The following is a 12,975-nucleotide window of genomic DNA, read 5'->3' on the forward strand; positions in this document are numbered from 1 at the left end:
CAGGATCCTTTTCATCCTTTTTCTAAGTAGTCTAGATGTCACAAGACCAGTAATTACACACATTTGCACATGAGCTTAATTCATGGCAGATATACTTATTTCTTGCCTTGTAACTTTTTTTTTCAGTTTAAAGAACTGCATCTTATTCCTTGCTGATTGCTATTGATAGTGGCACAAGCATTAAATTGTAGGGTTATATGTTTGGGGACCCCTCTTTCTTCTGCCCTAGCTATTACTTTACTTGTGTTGCCTAGAAAAGGACAAGTCCTTAATTTTATTTTAAAGACTGTGATCATGGGAGTGGGAGGCTTAAAATGGGTCATAACACTCATCAGGTTGATTATTTCCTGGGCTGCATACCTCGGATAGAATAGCATTATACAAACAAGTTTCTTTTAGCATCCCAGTATGCTTATAATAACCATAAAATAATAGGACTGTAGCAATCTTTTGTCCTACCTCAGTGACTTGATGTATATACTGGAAACAGTCCTCAGTCTGAGGAAGGTCTGTTAAAGTCCTTACTGTACAAGTCCAAATTTAAGGAAAGTGAGTCCCACAATGAATTTCCTCATACTTCGGCCATGCGTGGACCAGTCAGCTTCTGAGTGTGACTGGAGAAGGGCTTGTCATCTTCTTCAGAGTCACTTTGCAGGGTTTGGCAAAGCTGCTTCCATCCACATTCAGCTCTCAGTCTACTGATGTTTAAGGATAGTCTCAGAGGTTGGGCCCACTAGAATAAACTGAGTCTAATACCTCTACACAGTTATGTTTAACTGGGCTCTCTGATATCAAGAGTAAGGTGGCAGGGTTTAGGGTGTTGCAAACTTCAATGGTTATGTGGGGATTTTCACAGAGCAAGCTTTGGTATCTAGTTAGTCTAGCATTCATTAGCTAACGATGTCCTTTGGTATTTATTAAAGTCACCATAGCATGGGGGGACTTTATGTTTAGGTTTTGCCTAAGAGTTAGCTTATCTGCTTCTTGTGCTAACAGGGCCGTTGCTGCCAGGGCCCTTAGACATGGGGGCCAGCCTTTATGATGTCTTATTTTTTTTTTCTTCCTCTGGTTGATGAAATGCCAGGGTGAAAGGGATAGCCAAATGGACTAAAGCACAAGTGCCACTCTAGTTATTTGGCAGAGTGCCCAGTAAAGGTCCACCACAATACCACCACACATCCACTTGGGGATGAACAAGGGCTGACTGATTAATAAGCTCTTGAAAATTCTTAAGCTCACTGCATCCCTTCAGGTCTCCAAGGAATGCTAAGTTTCTTCCCTGTCGTGAGAGACATGAAGTGAACTTAGTATTGGGAGATGGAAGCTGGATGGCCCTCAGGGGCTGATCCACAGGGTGCTGGACTTTGGGATATAGCAGAGAGAGTTTGACAAGACTTATTACTCCAGGCTGTAGAATCCTGGAAAAGAGCTACCATGGAGCCCATGCTTGGTCAACTGGAGGAACATCTTAGTGGAAAGGGGACAATCTGGGTCTCTGACCTGCCATGTGCACAAGCATAATAATTGTTTTGTTTAACGTGTGGATGGAATATTTGATCCATCCCAACCAGGCATTTGCATCTTGGTATACTATCTTAATTACCAAAGTTTGTTTTAAGTCTTTAACTTCTATGATCCTCTAGTAAAATGAATGTTTCCCTTAGCATGTATTTTTATTAGTTTTTAGACTAAAGAAAGCTAAGCACCATTTCATATTTAATAATGCTTCTTGTATGATTTTTATACCAGATAAGCTAAATTTTACCTTTATATTAGTGTGTTATTAATGTTAAACTTAATTTTAATAAAACCTTGTAGACATATTTATCCAATTTTTCATGTTTGACCATAAGGTAATATTTTATAGACTCTTTTTAACCTGTTATAATTTTTGTTAAAGAGCAGGTTGGTGCTTTAAGAAAAATCTGTTGTGTTTTTGCTTTAATGTTCAGTTCACAGAAAAACTGGATGATACCTTTTTAACTTTAGCTAGTATGTTTACATACAGAATTTTCTTTACAATTAATGTTTTAAAATTTGCTTAAACTTTCAAAACATTAATTTTTTTAACCTTTTAATGTAGCTAAAAATCCACATTCTTATGCCTCCTTGTAATCTTTTTACCAAAGGTATATTTTACTTTCCTTATACACCTTGCACATAAACTGTTTGGTTTTTTTTAACATTTTTCTTTTTCATGACTTTCGCAGACAATTCTTCGACATGCTTCAGCTTTCTGACTTACTACAAATATTTCTTTCTTTAAATAACCAGTTAATTTATTTCAGGACAAGAATTTACCATATAATACTCTTTTTATATAAATTCCACCCTCCTTTTTTTCCTTAGGATACTTCTGAGCTGGTGAGGTGTGCTCACAATGAGGTTTCCTCCAAAAGTTATTATTTTTTTTTAATTTTTTAGTTTTTCTGTTAGAAAAGCAGTTGCCACTACAGATTGAATGCATTTGGGCCATCCACGGGTTACTGGGTTAAGGATTTTTGATAGGAAGGCCTCAGTGCTTTCGGGATACACCCTTGTTTACACTGACAACAAAGTGGTATTGGAGCATTATAAGGTTATGGAGAATATCTTCAATTATCAATTATGGGTTTTAAATTTACCTTGGCTTTTGAAGGAATAGGGTACACTGTTTTTTTCTTAACTACTTGTATATCTTTCTCTTCTCTGTCTCTCTCTCCTCTCTGCCTCTCTCTCTCTTCTCTGTCTCTCTCTCCCTCCTCTCTGTCTCTCTCTCTCTCTCTCTCTCTCTCTCTCTCTCTGCCTCTGTTAGCTGCTTATGCTGCAGTTCTCTTAACCACTGTGGAGGGATCTAAAACCAGCTGTAACTAAGTGTCTATGTACAGGAACTGGTCCGGGTGCAGTGGCTTTACAGTTTACCTTGTGCCATACCTTTGAAACAAGGGACCTGTCCAGGCTTCCTTCTGATGGCCAACCCACTTCCAACGCTGGCCAGTCTATTTTACACAAAGTTTTAAGTTTTCCTGGTGTCATAGTACTCCATAATCTCTCTTAAATCATTTCTCGAAAATTTTCAACATAGTTCCTAGTAGTGAGGGCTTATTTGTGCCTGACCCATGCTTCTTCAAGACAATACCATGCTCACACCACACACACACCACAAAACAAAGAACAGGTAAAAAGGGCACACACACACTTTTGCAGTGTACACCAAACCAAAATCAAAACCAAAATCTGAATATCCAGAAATCCAAGCCAGATCAAAACCAAAGCCAAAGTATCAAGCAATATAAGTCGAGTCAAAAACAAAAACAAAAGTGCCAGTACAGGCACACCGTGGGTGATCAGGCCACGCTTCTACTCAAATGGAGTAGGCAAGTTCCTAAGACCAGTCCTGTCAAGCAATTCAAACCAAGTCAAAACCAAAACCAACACCAAAGTGACAATAAATGCATACCATGGGTGAACAGGCCACACTTACACTCAAATGAAGTAGGCAAGTTCCCAAGACTGGTCCTGTCAAGCAATTCAAACCAAGTCAAAACTAAAACCAAACCCAAAATGCCAATAAAGGCACAGTGTGGGTGATCAGGCCATGCTTCCACTCAAATGGATTGGGCAAGTTCCAAAGACTAGTCTTACCAAGTTTCAGATGTCTGGACTCCAAGTGCCAGTTCCTTCCTGGTGTTCAGCCACTGCGCTGATCCTCTACGGGGGCCTGCCACACACTGCTCTGCTCTGGTGAGGCATCCCACTGGGGCAAATGTGTACCCAGGAGCGCTCTCAGGATCCGCGTTGCTCTGGCTGGTTGGAGTCCCCCCAGGGATGTTCCACAGGGCAGGCTAAATCTGCCTAAGGTGCTGCCTAGACCGTCTGTTAATTACCTTACTTCCCAGTCAGGGAACCAAGACACCAAGTTCAGGAAAGAACATGTCTCCTTTCTCTAAACTTTCTAGACTCCTGAACTTTTATCTACCAAGCCCTAGCATGCCACATTAATGAGAAATCAGTACCTGAGTGGCAATCATGCATAGCCATTGTTGAAAAAAAGAGTCAAACTCTGTAAAATATTTGAAGAGATTTATTCTGAGCCAAATATGAGTGGCCATGGCCCATGACACAGCCCTCAGGAGGTCCTGAGAACATGTGCCCAAGGTGGTCAGGTTACAGCTTGGTTTTGTACATTTTAAGGAGGCATGAGACATCAATAAATACATTTAAGAAATACATTGGTTTGGTCCAGAAAAGTGGGACAATTCAAAGCTATGGTGGGGATTCCAGGCTATAGATAAATTTAAACATTTTCTGGTTGACAATTGGTTGAGTTTATCTAAGGACCTGGGATTATAGAAAGGAAATGTTCAGGTTAAGATAAAAGATTGTGGAGATCAAGGTTCTTTTGAAGTCTGATAGTGGCTGCCCTTAGAGACAATACATGACAAATGTTTCCTATTCAGATCTTTAAAAGGTGCTAGACTTTTGTTAATCTCTTTAGGATTGGGAAGGCCTGGATGAATAAGATCTTGCTATGTTAATAGAGATTCTTTACAGATGCAAATTTTTCCCCACAAAGAACAGCTTTGCAGGGCCATTTCAAGATATGGTAAAGAAACTTGTTTTGGGGTAAAATATTTTAATTTTTTCCCTTGTCTTGTAATATTATACCAGAGTCAGATTGGAAAGTAAGTTATGATATATATAGGGTTAAATAAAACCCATCCAATGAGAATTTATGATTTGTAGGGCATGATTCCCCAGACCCTTTAGATAGGAATTTGGGCAAGATGAAAAAATCAGAATTTAGTCCTCACCATGTATCTTTCTCAAAAACAACCGATTGATGGGAACAGAGATTTTGGGACCAAAGAAGCCAAAGTGGTTCCCATCCCTTTCTCTCTCTAACGTAACCTCTGTGACTTGGCAAGCCTTCATGTTCTAGGCTATAAAGCAGCAAAGGCAAGAGAGAAAAAATAATAGCTGAATACCTTTTATAGGACATCTCTGTTGTATATAGCTTTTAAATATTAGGGTAAAGAACATTGCTCTCACTCTTCCTCTGACCCCCCCAACTCTTTTACTTTCCAGTTTCCACCCTTTTGTGTAGCCCCTCTTAGACTTCTCAGTTAATTAGGGAGAATATAACAAGAAAGCCACTTTCACTCTGCATTTCATGGAAAAGATATTTCTGCTGCCTGATTCTCATTTACAAAGTAGTACCTATAACTATACATTTTTTTAATTCCATTAAGCATTTATTTTCAAAATTTAAATGAGTACTGAGAGGCATTAAACATGTAAATTATTTCTCTCCATTTAAGAAATGATTTGGCAATGCATCTAAAGAACCATGAAAACATTTATACCACTTGACATAATAATCAAAGTTCTAAGGAAAGAAAAGGCTAGAATGCAAAGGTGTTCATTACAGATCTATGGAAAAATCAAAAGCAGCCTAACAGTTAAACAATCAAAGATGATACATGCTTTATCTCATTTCCACAAATACCATTTATCCCATCTGCAAATTAGACTCACAAGAGTAAACTCACTCTCTCTCATCTGTCAGTGTCCAATACTATATAAAAACACAATTCCTTTATAAGGCTTTTAACTCCAGATATTTATCAGAGGGCACATCCAAGTCATGAAGGGTCAAGCTCTGCCAATCTCCATGAAGGTCTATACTCTTGAGTGTTAGCCAGAGAACAGTTGACTAGCTGTTGCAGGTTAGAAGTTTTTTCTGTGGTACTCAAAGCCCAAATTACCCACAGAAAAAGAATCTGATTTAATCTCTCCTTCTTCTTTCATATAGATCCCCCAACTAAGAAGTACTGAGAGGAGTTTGAGAAACTAAACACTCCTTACTCTTGCCCTTGAGGAGTTTATAACTATAAAATTTGTGGCAAACATAAGCTCAGTCTGAGTCTACAATATAACATTCATAAAATTCTAACTTTATGATTCTTATTCAATAAACTCATTTGTGATTTTTAATATCGTATTTCTCAAGGCTTTGGTCAGAACTTTAGCAGAGTGCAGAAGTACAATATAATTTTCTAAATATATTTAAAGATATTGAATAAAAGCCAGGCATGGTGGCTCTCACCTGTAAGCCCAGCATTTTGGGAGGCCGAGGCAGGTGGATCACTTCAGGTCAGGAGTTCAAGACCAGCCTGGCCAACATGGTGAAACCCCGTTTCTACTAAAAACACAAAAATTAGCCAGGTGTGGTGGTGGATGCCTGTAATCCCAGCTATTCAGGAGGCTGAGGCTTGAGAATCGCTTGAACCTGTGAGGCAGAGGTTGCAGTGAGCCAAGATTGTGCCACTGTACTCCAGACTGGGTGATGCAGTGAGATTCTGTCTCAAAAAAATTTTTTTAATTGAATAAAAGGTTATTCAACCTTGTTATTAAAGTCACATGTTACAGTCTTATAGCCTGACCATCCCCCTGGTGTTGCTAACCATGAAGACTCCTCTCTTCAGGACTTCACAAACACCATCTTATTGAAATAACTGAAAGCTTCTGCTTTTGATATGAGCAGCAGAGGATCCTGGAGATTGATGGTTGTAAGAGCTTATGTAAGTTTCGCACAGCATGGGGTTAGGTATCAGACTTGGATTTGAAGCTACATTTTGTCACTTATTATCTGGATGGTCTTAGGCACATTGACTTTTTTCATTTTTTAATTGTTTTTATATTTGCTCGTTTATTATAAAGGATACTACAAAGGACATAGATGAAGAGATGTGTGGGATGAGGTATAGGGAAAGAGGTGCAGAGCTTCCATGCCCTCCCTGGGTGTGCCACTCTCCAGGAACTTCCATATGTTCAGCTATCCAGAAGCTCTTTGAACCATGTCCTCTTGGGTTTTTATGTAGGCTTCATTATAGAGGCATGGTTGATTAAAACATTAGCCATTGGTGATCAACGTGACCTTCAGCCTCTCTTCCCTCTCCAGAGTTTGGGGGATGGGGTTGAAAGCCCAACCCTCTAATCATGCCTTTGTCTTTCTGGTGACCAGCCCCATCCTGAAGGTGTCAGTCAGCATTACCATATAAAAAGACAGCACTTTGGCGATTCCAAGGGTTTTAGGAGTTATATGCCAGGAAACTGGGATGAAGACCAAATATATATTTTACAATATCACAGTCTAACCCTGGTCTTTGAACCTGGATCCTTTACATCAAAAAGGCATGCAACTCAAAAGATATTGAATCCCATTCAATCATTAATAATTGGTCCAATCCATCATCTTTTATTAATGTGTCCCAGGGTGAGGCCACTCAGGTTTACAGGCTTCCTTTTAATCTTGTCAGGTTCTAAAAGCAGTTGTTGTCTCAGCAAACATGTAACTTCACACTTTCAGGCATCTGGAATAATTGGGCTAAGAGGCAGTGTCATCTCTTGCTGAGTCTCTTTTGAAGTATTAATGTAATGTTTAATTTCTCTCAATTTTTAACCCATTTATTTACTCAAACTCACTTTTGGAAGGGATGTTAGAAACACCACTGTGCTGGATTGCAGGCAGCAATACTAGTCTAGCAAGTGCCTCCTCCTCAGTCTACTCCCATTCGAATAAGGTAAGGTTACATATATACAGAACTAGTGGGATATTTTTACCACCAGGCAATATAGCTATCTATATTCACTATTAGTCTCCATTTTGCCAAATGTGAAAGCACAATCCACCCCTAGAAGGCTTTTAGGAATTCTAACAGAGGTTTAAAGTTAAAGTTTTCTGCTTAAAAAGCATTCATGCCATTAGGACTTATAATTGGAGCCCTGGTCCTAGGACCACCACATCAGATAAGGGAGAGAAAAAAATATGAGACAATATGGAGAAGAAAAAAAATTGTAGTAGTTACACCAGTATACTCCTCCTTTGGTAAGAATTGCAGTTTTACCAGCATCCTCCCCAGATCAAACAGATAAACAGATAAAAAAAAATCTAGGCCAGGCACGGTGGCTCACGCCTGTAATCCCAGCACTTTGGGAAGCTGAGGCAGGTGGATCACAAGGTCAGAATATCGAGACCGTTCTGGCTAATGTGGTGAAACCTCGTCTCTCTAAAAATACAAAAAAAATTAGCCATGCGTGGTGGTGGGTGCCTGTAGTCCCAGCTACTTGGGAGGCTGAGGCAGGAGAATAATGTGAACCCGGGAGGCAGAGCTTGCAGTGAGCCAAGATTGTGCCACTGCACTCCAGCCTGGGTGATAGAGCGAGACTCCATCTCAAAAAAAAAAAAAAAAAAATCTAATCATACTCATGTACTGTGAGCACACACTTCTGAAGGATATATTGGTGTATAGGAATGTTTGTGATTTTTGCACATTGATTTTGTATCCTGAGACTTTCAGCTTAAGAAGATTTTCGACTGAGATGATGGGGTTTTCTAAATATACAATCATGTTATCTGTAAGCAGAGACAATTTGACTTCCTCTCTTCCTATTTGAATACCCTTTATTTCTTTCTCTTGCCTGATTGCCCTGGCCAGAACTTCCAATATTATGGTGAATAAGAGTGGTGAGAGAGGGCTTCCTTGTCTTGTGCCAATTATCAAAGGGAATGCTTCCAGCTTTTGCCCACACAGTATGATATTGGCTGTTAGTTTGTCATAAATAGCTCTTATTATTTTTAAGGTATGTTCCATCAATACCAAGTTTATTGAGTGTTTTTAGCATGAAGGGTATTGAATTTTATCAAAGACCTTTTCAGTATCTATTGAGATAATCATGTGGTTTTTGCCATTTGTTCTGTTTATGTAATGGATTACGTTTATTGATTTGCGTATGTTGAACCAGTCTTGCATCTCAGGGATGAAGCCAAATTGATTGTGGTGGATAATCTTTTTGATGTGCTGCTGGATTTTGTTTCTCATTATTTTATTGAGGATTTTTGCATCAATGGTTCATCAGGGATATTGGCCTGAAATTTTTTTTATGTTGTGTTTCTGCCAGGTTTTGGTATCACAGTGATGCTGGTCTCATAAAATGAGTTAGGGAGGAATCCCTCTCTTTCTGTTGTTTGGAATAGTTTCAGAAGGAATGATACCAGCTCCTCTTTGTACCTCTGGTAGAATTTGGCTGTGAATCCATCTGGTCCTGGGTTATTTTTGGTTAGTAGGCATTAATTACTGCCTCAATTTCAGAACTTGTTATTTGTTTATTCAGGGATTTGATGTCTTCCTGGTTTAGTCTTGAAAGGGTGCATGTGTCCAGGAATTTATCTATTTCTTCTAGATTTTCTAATTTATTTGCACAGAGGTGTTTATAGTATTCACTAATGGTAGTTTGTATTTCTGTGGGATCAGGGGTGATATCCCCTTTATTATTTTTCATTGTGTCTATTTGATTCTTCTGTCTTTTCTTCATTTGTCTGGCTAGTGGTCTATGTATTTTGTTAAACTTTCCAAAAAACCAGTTCCTGAATTCATTAATTTTTTTGAAAGGTTTTTTACATCCCTATCTCCTTCAGTTCTGCTCTGATCTTAGTTATTTCTTGCCTTCTGCTAGCTTTTGAATTTGTTTGCTCTTGCTTCTTAGTTCTTTTAATTGTGATGCTAGGGTATCAATTTTAATCTTTCCTGCTTTCTGATGTGGGCATTTCATGCTATAAATTTTCCTCTTAACACTGCTTTAGCTGTGTCCCAGAGATTCAGGTATGTTGTCTCTTTGTTCTCAATGGTTTCAAAGAACTTATTTATTTCTTCCTTAATTTTGTTATTTATCTAGTAGTCACTCAGGAGCAGGTTGTTCAGTTTCCATGTAGTTGTGTGGATTTGAGAGAGTTTCTAAATCCTGAGTTCTAATTTGATTGCACTGTGGTCTGAGAGACTGTTATGATATCTGTTCTTTTGCATTCGCTGAGGAGTGTTTTACTTCCAATTATGTGGTCAATTTTAGAATAAGTGCCGTGTGGTGCTAAGAAGAACATATATTCTGTTGATTTTTGGTGGAGATTTCTGTAGAGGTCTATTAGTTCCGCTTGGTCCAAAGCTGAGTTCAAGTCCTGAATATCCTTGTTAATTTTCTGTCTCATTGATCTGTTTAATATTGGCAGTGGGGTGTTAAAATCTCCCACTATTATCATGTGGGAGTCTAAGTCTCTTTGTAGGTCTCTAAGAACTTGTTTTATGAATCTGGGTGCTCCTGTATTGGGTGCATATATATTTAAGATAGTTAACTCTTCTTGTTGAATTGATCCCTTTACCATTATGTATATCCTTCTTTGTCTTTTTTGATATTTGTTGGTTTAAATTCTGTTTTATCAGAGGCTAGGATTGCAACCCCTGCTTTTCTTTTTCTTTTTCTTTTTTTTTTTGGCTTCCATTTTCTTGATAAATATTCCTCCTTCCCTTTATTTTGAGCCTATGTGTGCTTTTGCAGATGAGATGGGTCTCCTGAATACAGCACACTGATGGGTCTTGACTCTTTATCCAATTTGCCAGTCTGTGTCTTTTAATTGGGGCATTTAGCCTGTTTAAATTTAACATTAATATTGTTATATATGAATTTGATCCTGTCATCATGATGCCAGCTAGTTATTTTGCACATTAGTTGATGCAGTTTCTTCATAGTGTTGTTGGTCTTTATATTTTGGTATGTTTTTTCTGTGAGTGGTACCCATTTTTCCTTTCCATATTTAGTGCTTTTTTCAGGAGCTCTTGTAAGGCAGGCCTGGTGGTGACAAAATCCCTCAGAATTTGCTTGTCTGTAAAGAATTTTATTTCTCCTTCACTTATGAAGCTTAGTTTTAGTTGGATATGAAATTCTGGGTTGAAAGTTATTTGCTTTAAGAATGTTGAATATTGACCTCCACTCTCTTGTGGCTTGTAGGGAATGTACAGAGAGATCCACTGTTAGTCTGATGGGCTTCCTTTTGTAAGTAACCTAACCTTTCTCTCTGGCTGCCCTTAACATTTTTTTCTTCATTTCAACCTTAGTGAATCTGATAATTATGTGTCTTGAGGTTGCTCTTCTCATGGAGTACCAGCCAGTCTGGTAGACTGGATAAAAGCCACCATAAGGTCTGTTTTCTCTGAGAAGGGGACTGCCCAACTCTCCCTATAAAATGCCAAGTGGCGCACCCTACATGAAGCAGCTGATATGCTTCATATGCAAGCCATGTTGGACTGGCTTTACCATGATATTTGCCCAACTGAATATGCCCATTACCCAGACTATGGTAAATGCTATGGTTAAAGGGGACCCTTCTACGTGGGTATCCTGGGTGCCATTACTCCTACAGAATCAAACAATGGTTCAAGAAGACTTATCAAATATGCTGTTGCAGCTTTCCCTCATGAGTCTTACAGGTGCTAATAAAACATAAGGATAATTAACCAAAAAGAAATGAGAAAGGCAAAAGGGGAGTCAAAGGACTCATCTTAGAAGGGTAGAAGTCTTTAGATGGTTATTAAGAAACGAAATAGCCAGGCACGGGGCTCATTCCTGTAATCCCAGCACTTTGGGTGGCCAAGGTAGGCAGATCACTTGAGATCAGGAGTTCAAGACCAGCCTGGTCAACATGGTCAAACCCCATCTTTATGAAAAATACAAAAATTAGCCGAGTGTGGTGGCATGTACCTGTAAGAGTGTGAATTCCCCTGGAGTCTGTGGTTTCCAGGGGCTCTACGCACTCATGCTAGCCACACTTAGCCTTTAGATGTTTAACTTTTAATCAAATTCCTTATACTTGCTTATATGGAGGCCTCATCATCCCATTGCCACAGGTGAGCCAGTGTTCATGTTCTGTCTTTTCTTGAAAAAGTCCATCTTTCCTTAGAATTCTGACTAGTTAGTTGCCCTGCACCCTCAGCTCTTCAATAAATTCAAGGTTTGTTTTGATTTTTTTGAGACAGAGTCTCACTCTGTCACCTAGGCTGGAGTACAATGGCGTGACCTTGGCTCACTGCAACTGCAGCCTCCCAGGTTCAAGCAATTCTCCTACCTCAGCCTCCTGAGGGGACTACAGGCATGTGCCACCACACCCAGCTAATTTCTGTATTTTTAGTAGAGACAGGATTTTGCCATGCTGGCCAGGCTGGTCTTGAAGTCCTAGACCTCAGGTGATCCACCCGCCTTGGCTTCCCAAAGTGCTGGGATTACAGGTGTGAGCCACTGTGCCTGGCCTCAAGTTATGATTTTTTAGTTTATCTGTATTTTTCTTGTTATGTGGAGAGTACTGCCTTTGCCAGTTTTTTTTTTTTTTTTTTTTTTTTTTAAGATGGAGTATTGCTCTGTCACTCAGGCTGGAGGACAGTGGTGCGATCTTGGCTCACTGCAACCTCCACCTCCCGAGCTCAAACAATTCTCCTGCCTCAGCCTCCCGAGTAGCTGGGATTATGGTTGTGCACCACCGTGCCTAGCTAATTTTTGTATTTTTAGTAGAGACAGGGTTTCACCATGTTGGTCAGGCTGGTCTCGAGCTCCTGACCTCAGGTGATCCACCCACCTTGGCCTCCCAAAGTGCTGGGATTACAGGCGTGAGCCACTGTGCCCAGCTGCCTTTGCCAGCTTTCTACATTCTATGTGGAACCTGGAAATCCCTGATGTCCATTTGTGTTGTAGTTATCTAGTTTTTTTTTTTTTTTCTAGTTGTTACAGTGGGAATAATGGTCTTTTACTATCTTCTACATTGTGACCCAAAGCCAAATGTCATAATAATCTTTCTGAAACATAAATTGGATCATAACACTCCTTTGCTTTCTATCCTTCAGTGGTTTCTAATCATATATCAAACTTTAAAAATAATAAAATTCAAAAATTTTCATTTGCTTGTAATATCCTGCATGATCTTGTTTGTTTGTTTGTTTGTTTGTTTGTTTGTTTTCTATCTCTTCAAACTCATCTCATGTCATTGTCCTTACTTTCTATATTCCAGCCAAGGAGTTGGCAATCTTTTTTTATAAAGGACCTGATATTAATTATTTTAGGCTTTTGGGCCACATGGTCTCTGTTGCAACTACTCAACTCTTCTGTTGAAGCACG

The sequence above is a fragment of the Macaca thibetana genome, chromosome X (genome assembly GCF_024542745.1).
Source record: "Macaca thibetana thibetana isolate TM-01 chromosome X, ASM2454274v1, whole genome shotgun sequence".
NCBI lineage: Eukaryota > Metazoa > Chordata > Mammalia > Primates > Cercopithecidae > Macaca > Macaca thibetana.